Source organism: Myotis yumanensis, unplaced genomic scaffold (genome assembly GCF_028538775.1).
Source record: "Myotis yumanensis isolate MYYU_CA2020_CCGP unplaced genomic scaffold, mMyoYum1.0.hap1 SCAF_4, whole genome shotgun sequence".
Classification (NCBI taxonomy): Eukaryota; Metazoa; Chordata; class Mammalia; order Chiroptera; family Vespertilionidae; genus Myotis; species Myotis yumanensis.
This window is the reverse complement of record NW_027223755.1, coordinates 41,985,121-42,000,154: the sequence shown is the minus strand read 5'-3', so window position 1 is coordinate 42,000,154 and position 15,034 is coordinate 41,985,121.

Genomic DNA, 15,034 nt, shown 5'->3' with positions numbered 1-15,034 from the left:
TGTAAACAGATTGAAACTTAAGAAATTTCCTGTGATCATAATGTTCTAAGGGGGGGAAAAGGGGACTTTAGATGACATTATCACTACCATTGTTTTGACCAGATATACTCATTAAACCTTAAAGTAATTTTATTGAAAATGTATCTCTTAGTAAGATGGATAGGGCTGTTTTGGTTTTTAAGCAATTTCAGTTATTTATGACTGTGTATAATTTATCACATCAATTTTATTTCTCTTTTTTTTTTGGTTTTACAAATGTCAGTGTTGAGGAATGTTGTTTATATAAATAAACATATGGCAAAGTCACTCGTTTCTTTGAAGTCCTGAGTTACATATAAAAAATGAACAGACTGACGAATTTCAGAGGGAAGGCAGGGTTGGAGTCGGTGTGGAGAGATTGACCAGGGAACTTATATGCAAAAATGCATAGCCCACGGACACAGACAATAAAGGCCTGGGAGGGGTGGATGCAGGTGGATAGGGGTCAGTGGGGAAGAAATGGGGGAACATCTGTAATATTTTCAACAATAAAGATAATTTTTTTAAAAAATGGCCTTGTGGTCCATTATCAAAAATAACTTTTAATGTGCTGTTTGCTGATACCTCAACAGGTCCGCTTTCAATGTTTTTGAAAGCAAAATCTTGGAAACGATCCTTTGCAGGAATTAGACTTGCGAAAGGACCTATTTCCTAATCTTTAAAGTTGTTCTTTCTCAAAACCAATGCCAGTATTTTGAATTGTCCCTTTGTTTGGCCTCTCAGGGGTCTTTCCACTCTGCGGTAACACCCAGAAGAAAATGCAGGGCAGGTGAGAAGTATGCCCGCCTTCGGTCAAATGAGAGAAGGAAGGCTGAGAGAGAAGCAGCCAGGAAACAGAACCAGCCTGGCAAGGTGTTTTCCCAGCCAAATGAACTCCAGGCGGGAGCACGTGTGCTCATTCTATATGTAGAAACTGATTCTCCCAACCTCCTCCCTGTGTGTACACACCCTGCAAGAACCTCTTCCTGATCCTCAGGACCCCAGTTGGAAGATCCAGCTCTTCTATCGAAAAGTGCGGGCAGTGTTCGTTTTAAGTGAAAACACTTGAAAACTTTTTTTTAAAAGTTAATTTTAATTTTTTTATTAGGTAATACATTCACCTGGTATATAATTAAGAAGTATTGAAGGGTATACAGGGAGCCTCCACCCTCCCACTCCTATCAGCCATCAGTTCTCTACTCCAGGCAATGATCTGAAGGTTTCTTGTGTAATTTGCCAAGATAATCTATGCGTAGTCATTCAATTATGAACAGATTTTCTTTTCTCCCTCCTCTTTCATAATTGTCAGTGTACTCTGCACATTGCTTTGCATCTTTTCTTATTATTGTTTTGCTTAGTAATTACATTAGAGATTTTTTTTATATCATCATATAAAGAATACCCTCATTCTTTGTTGAACTGAACAGCATTCCATTGAATGTTATAATTTCCTCCAACAGGCCCATATTAATGGCCTTTTAGGTTGTTTCTAATTGTTTCTATTTAAACAACACTGTGATAAATGTGTTGTACGCATATCATTTTGCATATGTGTGACTATATTTTTTGGGAAAATTCTAAAAGCGGAATTTCTGGACAAAGGGCATGAGTTTGCATTATTTGGATTAGACATTAGTAAACTGCCCATTTCCAAGGAGGATGTACCAGTTTAATCTGCCACTAGCAAGGTTTGAGAGTGCCCATATTAGCTTTCTATAAAGTCTATAACTGTTACTGCCTAACAAATCACCCAAAACTGAGTGACTTCAAACAACAATCATTATTTTTTTATATTTCATTGTTTCCGTGGGTGACTTGGCTGGGGGGTTCTGCTGTGGGATATCTCAGGATGTTACATTCACACAGTGACTGGGGCTGGAGTCATTTTAAAGACTTTCTCGCCTGGCTGACGTGGCTCAGTCGCTGAGCATCAACCTATGAACCAGGAGGTCACAGTTTGATTGCAGTCAGGGCACATGCCTGGGTTTCAGGCTCAATCCCCAGTGAGGGGCATGCAGGAGGCAACCTATTGATGATTCTCTCTCATCACTGATGTTTCTATCTCTCTCTCCTTCTCCCTTCCTCTCTGAAATCAATAAAAATATATTTTTAAAAAATATTTTCTCAGTTATATGTCTGTTGCAGGACTGGAAAGAGCAGAATCATTAGGGGATGGAATTACTGGGACCACTCAGTGTCTTTCTATCCTTTTGTGGTCTACTCCGGCCTCATGACATCAAGGTAACCAGACTTCCTTGGATGTAAGAAGCAAGAGAGGTGCCCAGGGCACACAATTTAAGGAGGCACTTTTTTAGAGAGAGAGGAAGGGAGAGGGATAGAGAGACAGAAACATCAATGAGAGGACACTGATTGGCTGCCTCCTGCATGCCCCCTACTGGGGATCAATCCTGCAACCTCGGCATGTGCTTGGACCAGGAATCCAACCAGTGACCTCTTGGTTCATGGGTTGATGCTCAACCACTAAGCCACATAAGCCTGGCCCTTTTATTGTTTTTACTAGAGGTGTGGTGCACAGATTTGTGCACCAATGTGGTCCCTTGACCTGGCCTGCACCCTCTCACAATCCGGGACCCCTCAGGGGATGTCAGACTGCTGGTTTCAGCCTGATCCCTGCAGGCCAGGCTGAGGGACCCCACCAGTGCACGAATCCATGCACCAGGCCTCTAGTATGCATATAAGATCTTTGGTTAATCTCCCACCTCACCCTTCCCTCTGAGATTCATCAGTCTGTTCCATGTTTCCATGCCTGTGCATTGAGCGTCTGCCCCCTGATGGTCAGTGCACGTCATAGCTACAGGTTGAATGGTTGCTTAGGCTTTAAATATATAGATTCCTCCCCTGGTAATCTGCAGAGAGAACCCACTGGTGCTTCCCTGGGCAGTGTGTGAAGCTATAGCTTCCTAGAAAAGCAGGTTCAAGTTGTTTAGGCTTCTTAATGTCTGATTCCCTTTACTCCTTTCCTTTATTAATATCTAACAGAGCTCCTTCTTCTTCTTCTTTTTTTAAAAAATATATTTTATTGATTTTTTTACAGAGTGGAAGGGAGAGGGATAGAGAGTTAGAAACATCGATGAGAGAGAGACATCGATCAGCTGCCTCCTGCACATGCCCCACTGGCTATGTGCCTGCAACCAAGGTACATGCCCTTGACCTGAATCGAACCTGGGACCCTTGAGTCCGCAGGCCGATGCTCTATCCACTGAGCCAAACCGGTTAGGGCAGAGCTCCTTCTTATCATTCTCATAATTTTCTGGGATATTGTTTTTAGTTTATTTTTCCGTGAAAACATTTCTAAAGTTAATTGCATGGTGATATTACCAGTCACAAAATGTGATTAGGATGCATGAGCCACACTGGGGTTTTGGGGATTTTCTGCACATAAAAGAAGGAAATGGGAGGTAGCCTGGCCTCTGAGAAAGTAGAACTGGCACTCAGAGGAGCTCATTTCCATCTCAAATCTACAGACTATCCTGTAGCCCTGATCCAAGCCATGATGATGCTTGAACAGAAATGACCCAAAGTGGTGAAGATTAATGAGGGGGAGGAACCCTAACTTTTTATAAGATCATTTCCCTGTTTTAACACTCCGGTGTGGGGTGAATTTCCCGCCAAAATATAAGCTGGCGCGGGCAATTATTTAGGTTTCCCGCGCAAAATCAGGGATTTTTATGATACCTATTACCCCAATGGGTATGAAACGGTTCGCATACGCAGGTAGGTATCTTTGTGAACGGCAAACAAACAAATATTTGGTAATACGCAGTTACAATCGGCCCGAGTTTACACGTTTCCCGCACTCCACCGCAAATCTATGAACCGAGTTAAGACGGCTCCCGCGGAGTACGCGCAATTCACGCGAGCCGACTTAACTCGTTTCCCCCACTCCAAGTGTTAATAATTTTATTATGCCAAATCGCTCAGAGTAATCAAACCTTTCCTTAGTGATTAGGAATCATGCATAATTTCTGATTGTTCTTCTGTGGTATCATTTGGGTATAATTTTCCAAAAAGCAAATTTTTCCTAAAAGCCTGGTACGGGAGTGGCGGATAGGATTTAGTCATTAGAGGTTTTATTCACAAATACTGTGTTAGGCTTTTCGATATTTTTCAACAAACCCATGAATCTAATGAAAATCTCCTAGAACTGCATTTTTGTTACTTTTCCATTTTAGTTTCAGGATCGTAAACATTCACATTTCTATGCTCTGACTAATGTACAACAATTTTAAAAGCATAGGGTTTGGCTCTTATTGAAACTCTTCTACTGAAGGGATCAAAGGCGTTTTGCTATTGTTTCTTTCCCATTCTCCTGGGCCACTGGGAGCTCCTGCAGCCTCCTGAGGGGCACACTTGTAACATGCCTTGGGTTTGCAGAGCTGCTGCTATTATTGTTTAATAATGGATCTCAGGAGTTCTGTCAAGGGAAAAAGCACAGCTCAAAAGTTCAAGTAAAGCGTGAATAAGAAGCCAACAGAACTGAAAATGCGAGAACCCTATATATTGAATTGTGGCACCAAAGGGTCCTAAACCGTGTACTTGCGAATGTGACCTTATTTAGAAATGGAGTCTTTTAAAAAATATTTTTAAAGTGAGATATAATTTACATATAATATCATATGAGTTTAATTTGTACAGCGTGTTGATTTGATACATTTATATATTGCAATCTGATGGCTACCATAACTTTAGCTTATACCTCTATCATATCATATAATTACCCTTTCTTTTTTGTGGTGAGAACACTTAAGATCTAGTGTCTTAGCAGTTTCAAAGTATCTAAGTCATTGTGTTGCCTGGAAAATAGGGTCACTGCAGATGTAACTAAGTTAAGGTTCTCGAGATGAGGTCATTCTGCATTTAGAGTGGGTCCCACATCCACTGACTGCTGTGCTTACAGGAAAAGGGTGAGGAACCCCGGACACACAGAGACACAGGGGAGACGAAGGGAAGATGGAGGCAGACTGGAATGATGTGTTTACAACCCAAGGAATGCTAATGCCAGGAAGAGACCAGAAGCTAGGAAACAGGCATGGGATGGATTCTCTGCCTGAGCCTCCGGAAGGACCAGCCCTGCTGACACCTGATTTCAGACTTCACGTCCACGGAACTGTATAAGAATCCGTTTCTGTTGTCTTAAGCCACCCAGGTTGTAGTCATGTTTTATTGGTAAAATTATATATATATATATATGAAATCTCCACCACAGGAAACTAATTCAAACCCTTTTGCATGTCAAGAGAGGCTGAGCTGCCCTGGTCAGTGGTGCTAACTGGTTAGAGTGGTGGCCTGTGGATGGAAGGGTCATGGGTTTGATTCCTGGCCCAGGGCACACATCTGGCTAGCGGTTCACTCCTTGTCCTCTGGTCAGGGCATGTGTGGAGGCAACCAGTGGATCTCTCTCTCTCTCTCTCCCTTCCACTCTCTCTGAAAAAAAAAAGTAATGGATGAAAATATCCTTTGGGGATGATTAACAAAAAACCTCAAGAAAACAAGAGAGGCTGAGCTGAACAGCTTTTGTTCAAGTCCAGCAAAATTGTGAACTAGAAGAAATACTCCTTCAGCAGCTTCCTCCCTTCCCACAGTCCCATTCTATCCTGAGCCCCATGCCCACTCTGCAGCGCCCCTCAGATTTCTCCTTTGTGATTCCCCCTCCTCCAAGTTCCAAAAGCACCCTCCCTCCCTCTTCAAATAGCCCCCGTGCCAAGCTCCCACCAGTGCTCAGCTCACAACAGCTTGCACACTTGCTCACAGCATGGTGGAGGCCAATAATATGGGGTGTCGACCCCCTCAGGAATAGTCTTATTTTTAAAACAGTTGGAAAGGGCTTTACCACAAAGGGCTTCTCTGTACTGATGGAATCTCTGGAATTGGCATGTGGGTGGGGTGGGTGGTTGCGCAGGGGCTCTTCTCCCATCCCCACACCTCTCTGCCTCTCCCCACCCACCCCTGCCTTCCCCGAGACCCTGGTTTCTGTGGTCTCATTAGAACAAAGGACAGGCCCACCATCTCCATCTGCACAGCTGCCTGTCCAGGCCCAGCTTCCGCGATGAGCCGGGGCCAGGTTGGCCACAGCAGATGGCCCTGGAGATGAAGGCTTGTGGGGAGTGTGGAGAAACTGCATGTGAGGAAGGGAGATTTTCCATGAGGGCCATGTGTAGACAGAACTGTCTATGTAATGTTCAGGGCCTGGTGCAAATGAAAATGCGGGGCCCCTTGTTCAAACTTAATAAGAACTTCTGGATGGTGACAGCAGAACATCAAACTATGCAAGGGCCCTCAAAGCGCTGGGCTCTGTGCCACCACGTAGGCTGCACACCCATGAGGGGGTCACCAAAAGCTTTGACTCAGAACTTTGACTCAGGGGCTATGCTGATGTGGGTCCATGAGTGTCTGTTTGTAGAATCGAGTTCATCCCAGAAGTTGGTGCAACACAAAGAGAAGCTGCCTCCAACAAAAATGTGGGCGGGCAAGGGAACCTCGAGGAAGGCTCCGATGAGTTTGTGTAGCGAAAAAACATAAAACAGAAAAGTGATGAGATATTTAAAATTCCTCCACCAGGAGGGGTTCTGGTGGCCGGGGGAGCTCTTATTTTTGGCGCTCACACAGTCATCCTGCCTCTGCAGGCCCAGGACCTAAATGACTTTGCATAAGCAAAGGAGGACGAGGGTGGGAATGGGGAGTTTGGGGCGAGGGAGAAGGTTAGGATACTGATGCTGAGGGGACCACTGGGGGAAGGGTCCAAAGGGAAAGACTTGGGGGAAAGAGACAAGTTAGGGGACTTTTCTATGTGAAATTCTGTGTGTGGGTGATGTAACCCCCACCTCCATACCCCCAACCCACTCCCACCCCTCATCTCAGCAAGTCTTTAGTAAGAGAATGATTTCTCAGGAGTCTGTGGAGTGAGCTTCCTTGGAGGGGACCAAGAGAGGTGTTTAGTCAGGGGTGAGAGCCAGGCTTGGGGTGAGGGGCAGTGTATGGTAGCCTCGTTAAAATGGAGAAGCACAAGCTTCCACAGAACTGACTGAAATGAAGGGGGTAGTTGGGCTAAGCAGCCTCAGGAAAATCATGATAAAAATTGTTCTGCCCTTTCATTTAGTCCGTTAGCTATGAAAAATCATGAAGAAGAAGAAAAAAGGTTGGTAGTCAGAGTCTGGCTGGGGTGGGTCCAGTTACTGAGGAGGGGCGTGTATGCAAGACCGAAGGCGGTTTAGCGCTGGGGGCAGAGTATGGAAGGCCAGGCTCCTTCCTGGCTGATAGCAGATAAGGCCCTGCTGGTCCCCCGGCTAAAGTCATGCGGTTCATTTTCCTCCTGGATCGCCTTGGGCTTTAACCCTAACCATATTCAAAATTACTGTCATGTTACATCCCCTCTGGCTCCTGGATATTTTGCTGATGAGTATAACTGCATTATTTTTCTAGTCAATAAACACTAGTGAATGACATTTTAGTCTCGAAAGTGCTATCGCCAGAGATCTGTAGTTGGAGGGATGTAAGTCTGGTGGAACTCACCTGTGGTTAAGTTGGTTTGAAGCCAAAGTGCATGCCGTGGAAACGGCCAGTTCTGGAAAGGAACACAGCATAGTTTCTCTTTCCAGTTGCACGCAAAGAAGTTTTATTTGTCCTAAGTAAGTGTCCCACAGTGTCCACCTAAATAGGCTCTGCAGATGAGATGTCTCAAGATACAATGTGTCCCCTAGAAACCCTGGGAGTGTTCCCACTGGTGTTGTTCCATTTCCATAAACTACACAGGTGTGGGGGAAGGGGGGAAGATGGTTGATGTTTGGCATTCTTGTGTAGGCGGGGAAAGGTGCTTCCAGTCACCTGGTTCCCCTCCGAGGCCCCCTCTCTGAGAAACACCACCATTTCTTACCACTCTTTCAATCTGAAACCTCAGCTGACCTCCCTCTGGGGAGAGTCCCAGGCACAGCACACTTGCACAGGAAAGAGCAAAAACCAGACATTCACTCCTAGCCTGTGGTTTCACCTTCAGTTCTCAGGCATAGAATTAACTCAGGTGTGTAATCTTCTAAAGGTATCACTTCAGATCTACTGTATGTGCCTTGGTCTCTGCTTATGGAACTGCTATTTGTATTCATTCAAGTAGGCCAGAAAATATTAATATTATGAACTCTAAAATGTCACTTAGTAAAGAAGGTGTGTGTTTTTTAAAGTGTTATTTCCTTATACTACAAAAATACAGCAACACTTGATTATAGAACTCTATATTGTAAGTTAGGGTTACATGTGGTATTTGATCCCTGAAAAGGGTGTTTGCTAGTTTAAAATAATTTTCTTTTTCATCCTTTAATACTTGTTGTCCCTCCATTCCAGCCCACCACTCCTCCTGCACCCCCACCGAGAGAAAGCGGCTGGAGACCAGGGGTCTCATTCCATTGTTGAAAGGCCTGAGTGAGATCATCCACTTGGGCATTCCAGCCATCAAGTCAAATGTTTGGGTTTGTTTTGTTTGGTAGATGAAAAAGCCCAAATTGGCTGTCTCCCAGCCATTCTATATAACACTGTGTGAAAGCCAAGACCAAGGGTCCTCCCAAGAAACAACAGAAAATGGATAATCCTGTGAGCTAAGAAGCCAACATTCTCCATCACTTCCCACCAAAGCTTTTCAAATTCCAGCACGTTTGCTTGTTGATATCCCCAGAAGTAGTGGGCGAAGGAACAACCACAGCTGCCAGGTTCATTGACTCATTCGTTCGTTCATTCATTCATTCATTCATTCCAACAAACATTTACTGAGCACCTACCATGTGCCAGATGCTGTTCTGAGCTGTGTGTCGATAGCTGTGATCAAGATGTTGATATGGAGATAAAAGGTTCAGGACACTCATAAATCATACCATATAGATAAAAAGTCAACCCTGGAGAGAGAGAGTCTTAGAACCTTATGACAAGGACACTGTCATCAACTGTCTCTGACCTCTACCCTCTATCCCACAACCATCCTGACAAGTGAATATAGCCAATGGCAGAAAATTCACTTCTCAAATAAAACTGCTCTTCCCATCCATCCCAGCTTTTATTCCCTACAATCACCAGAACCACCATGTCCCTTCTCCTACACGATCACCCTACCAAAGTTAGAAGGCCCTTTAGTTTCTAAAAAAACAACATTCTGTTAATATTAGCAAACATGCATTATAGAAAATGCTGTGAAGTTAGTAATGATGCATTATAGAATGGCTCCTGTGTTATCTGTGCTATCTGTTGGTATTAGCCCTCTCTCTCACCAACAGTGTGAAAAGAAAAGTACCTGGAACCAGGCCCATAAAGACACTTCCAAATGCCTTCATGACTTTCTTTAAACAAACAACCAGCCAGTTTTCATTAGCATCTGTGTAGTTTGGAAAAATAAAAGTAACCACCAATAGAAACTCATTTTCCCTAAAGGACTGCGAAGGATCTCTCAGAGAAGACTAGAGATAGGCATTAGGGCAGAATTTCTACAGCAGTTAAGCACTGCTTCTTAACACACAATCACATTCAATAAAATTGTTTTTCAGATGTTTAAGGGATTTATAAAACTGATCAAAGACATTCATACTCATCAAAATTACTATCTAGACAATGTAGCTTATAGTTATAGTACTCAGGGAAATAGTAACTCGGCATTGTATTTGGTGACCAGTGATTATTTAGTGTGTGGGGTAAGATTCCCAGTAAGCATCTAAATGTTTTCAAAACTATGAATCCCACTTTCCTTACCCGTGTTGGTTGGGTAGTTATCAGATTTTGTTTCTTTCTAACATGATGGACATCACACAAACATGCTGCTTTCTATTTCAATACTAAGTCGAAGGTTACAGGGTGAAAATGTTCACGCTAAACTGGTTTTAAGACTGGCTCACTTGAGATGCGTGTTTCCAGCTGGGCCCCGGGATGGAATGGAGTCTCCGTGGAGACCAGAGGTACTGATGGGTTAGAAGTGAACTTGGCTCATTGGCAGCTCATTGGCTCTCTTTGATCTGGAAAGTGGCCTTTAATGGAACTGAAATAAATATTTCAAAACCTAAGAGGAGAGGGGAGGATTGAAAGCATTAAAATTATTGCCCAAGACTTGTGATTTTTATGATCCAGTTTTCTTTTCTTCCCCAACTCTTAGTCTTATATAATGATGGCTCCTTCACAGTTGCTACAGAAATATCTGACTTAAGTGTGACACATTGAGGTGACTGCCTGGTTCCTAGAAGGAAGTATACCTACACTGGGGATTGCTCTTACCTCAGAAGAAAGGTAACTTTAGAGAAAACAAAACATGGAAAAGTTGACTCTGTAGGTTTTTTGATAAAGTATTTGGGGTCCTCTAAAATTAACTTTAAATGAACCCTATGTTGCAGCCTAGTTTGTAATCTGATAGTTCACCCAAACATGCAGTTAACGTCAAACCTCTACTGTTAGCACGAGTTCCTCTGTGTGTTTCAGGGCGTCCTTGCTAGAGGCAGAGTTCACTGTTCCAAAGCTCAGACTCTGGAACCGGACAACCTAGGTTCAAATCCCAGCTTCACTACTCAGTAGTTGTGTGACCTTGAACAAGTCCCTTAATCTCTGTGCTTTGGTTTTCCACATTTGTAAAGAAACAATGACAGTCGTTACCTCATACAATTGGTGTTGGGATTAAGAGTTAATATACGTAAACCATAGAGCAGCGGTTCTCAACCTGTGGGTCGCGACCCTTTGGGGGTCGAACGACCCTTTCACAGGGGTCGCCTAAGACCATTGGAAAACACATATATAATTACATATTGTTTTTGTGATTAATCACTATGCTTTAATTATGTTCAATTTGTAACAATGAAAATACATCCTGCATATCAGATATTTACATTATGATTCATAACAGTAGCAAAATTACAGTTATGAAGTAGCAATGAAAATAATTTTATGGTTGGGGGTCACCACAACATGAGGAACTGTATTGCCGGAAGCTGGTCCATCCTTGCTGCTTGACACAGTCACTGCAGGGAAGAAACATCTGCACAGCTTATGTTTCAAGGGACCTGGCATATATGGCATATGTTTGCTCCCCCTCTTAGCGCTATGTGTTTTAAACAGGACCACTTCCCCGAGAAAGGTTGTTTCCCCAGGTGAGGATTTTTTCCCTGGAGTTAGGGATTAACAGGACTAAGGAAGAGAATAAATCAGTGAAACCCCCTAGTGTTACAGAAATACCATGTACTATTTATGAAGAACTTGGACTAAGACTATTGGCAATAAATTTGGGACTTGTTGGGCCCACATCCCCAGGGGTCTTCCCACCAGGGAAAGCACCAAACCCTATACCCCTGGAGACTCACCGACACAGGGAAGTCCCAGGGAAGGCAAGCAGCGAGGCTGGGAGGACATAACCTTTATTGGGTAGGATAATCTCCTTCAGTCACTTCCTTGTAGCTTATCAGTAGAGCAGTAACCTTAGAATAGCCCTTATAATGGAACACAGAGATTAATCCTAGACAGGATTAAACTCAACAGAACTAGACTAACAAACGCCCTAACCTTTGGAATAGAATGGATAGGATTAAAATCAACTGGTATAAATACAGATGTAACAGGACAATAAAGACTGAACCTGGCTAGGCTGCTGATGAACTGAACGCTGTCTCTGTGTCATTCCTTCTTTGCCAACTCCGGCCACACCTTTGGGAACCCCTGGACCTGCTGGGGCTGAACCCCAACACTGTATTAAAGGGTCATGGCATTAGGAAGGTTGAGAACCACTGCCATAGAGAATAGTGCTTAGTATACAGTAAATGCCACATAAAAACTCTCTTTTTGGGGAGGAGGGGGGCAGAGGGGAGAGAGTACCTAGCTCTCTTTCTACAATGTATGAGAAAATCAGAATAACCACTGTTGTTCTTGTGGCTGTTGCTGTGATGTAAAAGAATGAATATTATTCTCCTTGAAGTTTCTAATTTGTTATCAAACAGAAAATCTGGCATCGGAGAGAATGCAACTCCATATTTTAAAATCACAGCTATGCTTGTTTCTTTATAGGTGTGTGTGTGTATGTACACTTTCAAATGTGACAGATGTGACTTCTTTAAAGGGAGATTTCATAAATTCTCTACATGGGAAAAAAGGCTGAAAATGTGTCAGCTTTTTTCAAGCTAGTAAAGCAGTGAACCTAAATGAGATTTTAATCTAAACCTTATATAGGAATAACAGCGCTTCCTATAATATTATATCATCCCCAGTTCCCTCCAGCATCCTGTTTACCTTTTTCCCTGCAGCTGTTTGCTGGGTGTTGGCACTGGGAAACCACCTACTAACAAGACCATTTGGCCTTCCTGCTCTGCGTGAAGATCATTCTCCCTTATGACGTGAACTTATTTTTCATTTGTTTTGTGTGGGGGTTTTTCGTGCACTTTTCCTTCCAAATTTTAGTTCCCTTTAGCTCCTCCAAAAAGTCCTAGTGAGATTCTTTTCTCTTTCATTCCCTTCAGTAGTTATGTGGCGTTTCCTGAGTGTGGGCCTCACTTCCCCGAATTCTGATGCGCGGCACCAATTTGGAAGGCCTTTTATTTTTCCTGTCCAGGTCGTCTGTGCAAATCATTAAAGCTGGAGGCTACTATTAGTGACTGGTCAGCACCATGAATGTAGTCTCCCCTCTGTAAACGTTTACTTTTCGGTTCAGGGTCTTTTACGGCAGAGCTTGTTAAGAGTCTTTACTGCTTAAAAAGGTTGCCTCCTAAAATCTTAAGATTTCCTGTTCCTATACAGGGCAGGGCCCTGAACTCTCAATGGTCCGGCAGCTCCTGAACTTTGCCAGGGGCTCCGAGTGGCACCCAAGAGGACCTGCCTGGGAATTTAAAAGCAAGTGTCTGCTTAGCTGCTGTGGCTCTGCCCCATGTAGAGCTGGGACAGAGACAGTACTGCCAAGGGAGCGGCCTGCACCAATGTCAGGGTCCTGGCAGAGCTGAAGGGGTCTTGGTGCCAAAAGAGGAAAAGCCACCCTCTTCTCAGTCCCCCAGCTGAGTGAATAGAAACCAAGGACTGAGTTCCGACAATTGTGGCTACCAGACAGACAGCTCTCTTTAGCTCCTGTCCATACAAATAGTACTTACAGGAGCTCTGGACTTCCCCAAATCCCTTCCGTGGCCACCAGGACCTAGAGGGCGTCATAATCTGTCTCTGTTGGAGTAGGACGCGTGTCACAGGTCAGAACAATTCTGCAGGGGCTCCCTGAGATCCTGACCCCCACCCTGTATCAAATGCTCCCCCTCTACAGCTGTCCCTATGGAATGATTGTTACTCAGGATGCCAGCAAACTTGTGACTCCAAGCAGGGGATCTCTTCCCCACTTGGGAGGTGGGGTGTTTGAGGCAGAATTAATCACTGGAAGCTGCTTTATGATGCAAAATCTCAACAGTCCTCAAGATGGGCCAGGACAAAGCCAGCAGACCCCTGCCACAGGGCTTGTCCCCACAGTGGTGAGTTCCTCGGTCCAGAAGAACCAGGCGAGGTGCTCACCCATTTGGCCAGAAGCAGCAAATCCCTCAGCAGTCTAGGCCAGGCGTGTTCTCGCGGCGTGGTGAGGAACAGAAAGGAGAGAGTGGAGTCATGCAGCCTATTGGATCCTGTTTGTGAGATGTAGCTAACTAACCATCCTCGTAGCCAAAGTAAGCCACATGGCCCAGCCCAGACCCAAGGAGTAGGGAAACAGACTATCTCTTTAGTGAGAGGAACTATAGTCACATGGCAAAGGTTGGTGGATGCAGGGAGCATTCATTGCAAATACCACCCTTATCCTGGCCCCAACTGGTGTTAAGCTCACTCCACAGGGAAGATGAACTCCCAGGATAGCAACCCCAATATGGTGATAGGGTACCACCAACAAAGTTAAATCTTTTGTCCCCATGACCAATCTAGGAAGATTTCCTTGTTAGATTGTTAATTGCAAAAAGTGTTTAGCACAAAGTCATTTTGTTGTTTGTTTGTTTTAGGCAAGTGTTGGGAGATAATTCTCCACGGGTCTCTCCCGTTTCTTCATGTCTTGTGAGCAGAGGCACTAATTGTCATTTGTTCCCAATTATATTTTTAAGTATGTCTGTATAGCCAATAGCCTTGGAGAGAGGGAGTGGCTCCCTGTGGAGCAGAGGGCAAAGGGCAGATGTCTTCCTATGGAGGGGAGATCAGGCAGACTTCCTTAGTGCTCTTTATAAAATATTCACGTTCCTCCAAACTTGTGGTTCATCAATTGTGAACAAAGCCACAGTGTGTGTAACATTCTCTTGTGTCCCTCAGCATTGCCCCTGTGGAACTGGGGGCAGTCGGGGGGAGAGGGAGAGAGGGAGCAATGCAGATATGGAGCTCGTGCTGCTTGCTGTGTTGTGAGCAACAAAATTCTCATGAGCAACAGGAGTCTCATGTCTTCGGCCAGCATCCATGAAACTATGCAAGCTAACTTGTAAGTTTGCAATTAGGGCAAAGCTCTCAGACCCCTTGTGACTCGTGACAAGTCCTAGCAGGCCGTCCCTGGATCTTGCTCCTAGAAACACCAGGATCTATTTGCTGTCATGATGCTGAGCCCACCCTAAAGGAGAGATCCAACTCCCCAACCTCGCTCACATATTCTTCCCAGGCCCAGTCCTGACTCAGGTTCTCTATGCTCTTACTCTCTGTGCACATTTAGAAGGTGGTTTATTGAAATGTGAGCCCCCTTTACCCACCCCACTTTGGCAAGGGCTTCCCTAAAGACCTCCTCCAATAGTGCTTCCTAGAGGCATACACCCTCCCCGGGACTAAATGCAGGGCTTGAAGTACTTCTCTTGTTCAAGTTCTCAGAATAAGTTCTGAGGTTTGATGTTTTTCTCCAACTAATGTCAAATAGCAGGCCTGTAATTTTCCTAAATTTAAGAGTATTTTCCCCTGGCTTTCTGGCTGGCGCAGACTTGTGAAAATATTCTCCATTTCAACCTCACTTCCTCTAACATTGTGCAAGACAGTGTGTGGCAAAGGCTTAGAATATAAAACGTTTCTGACA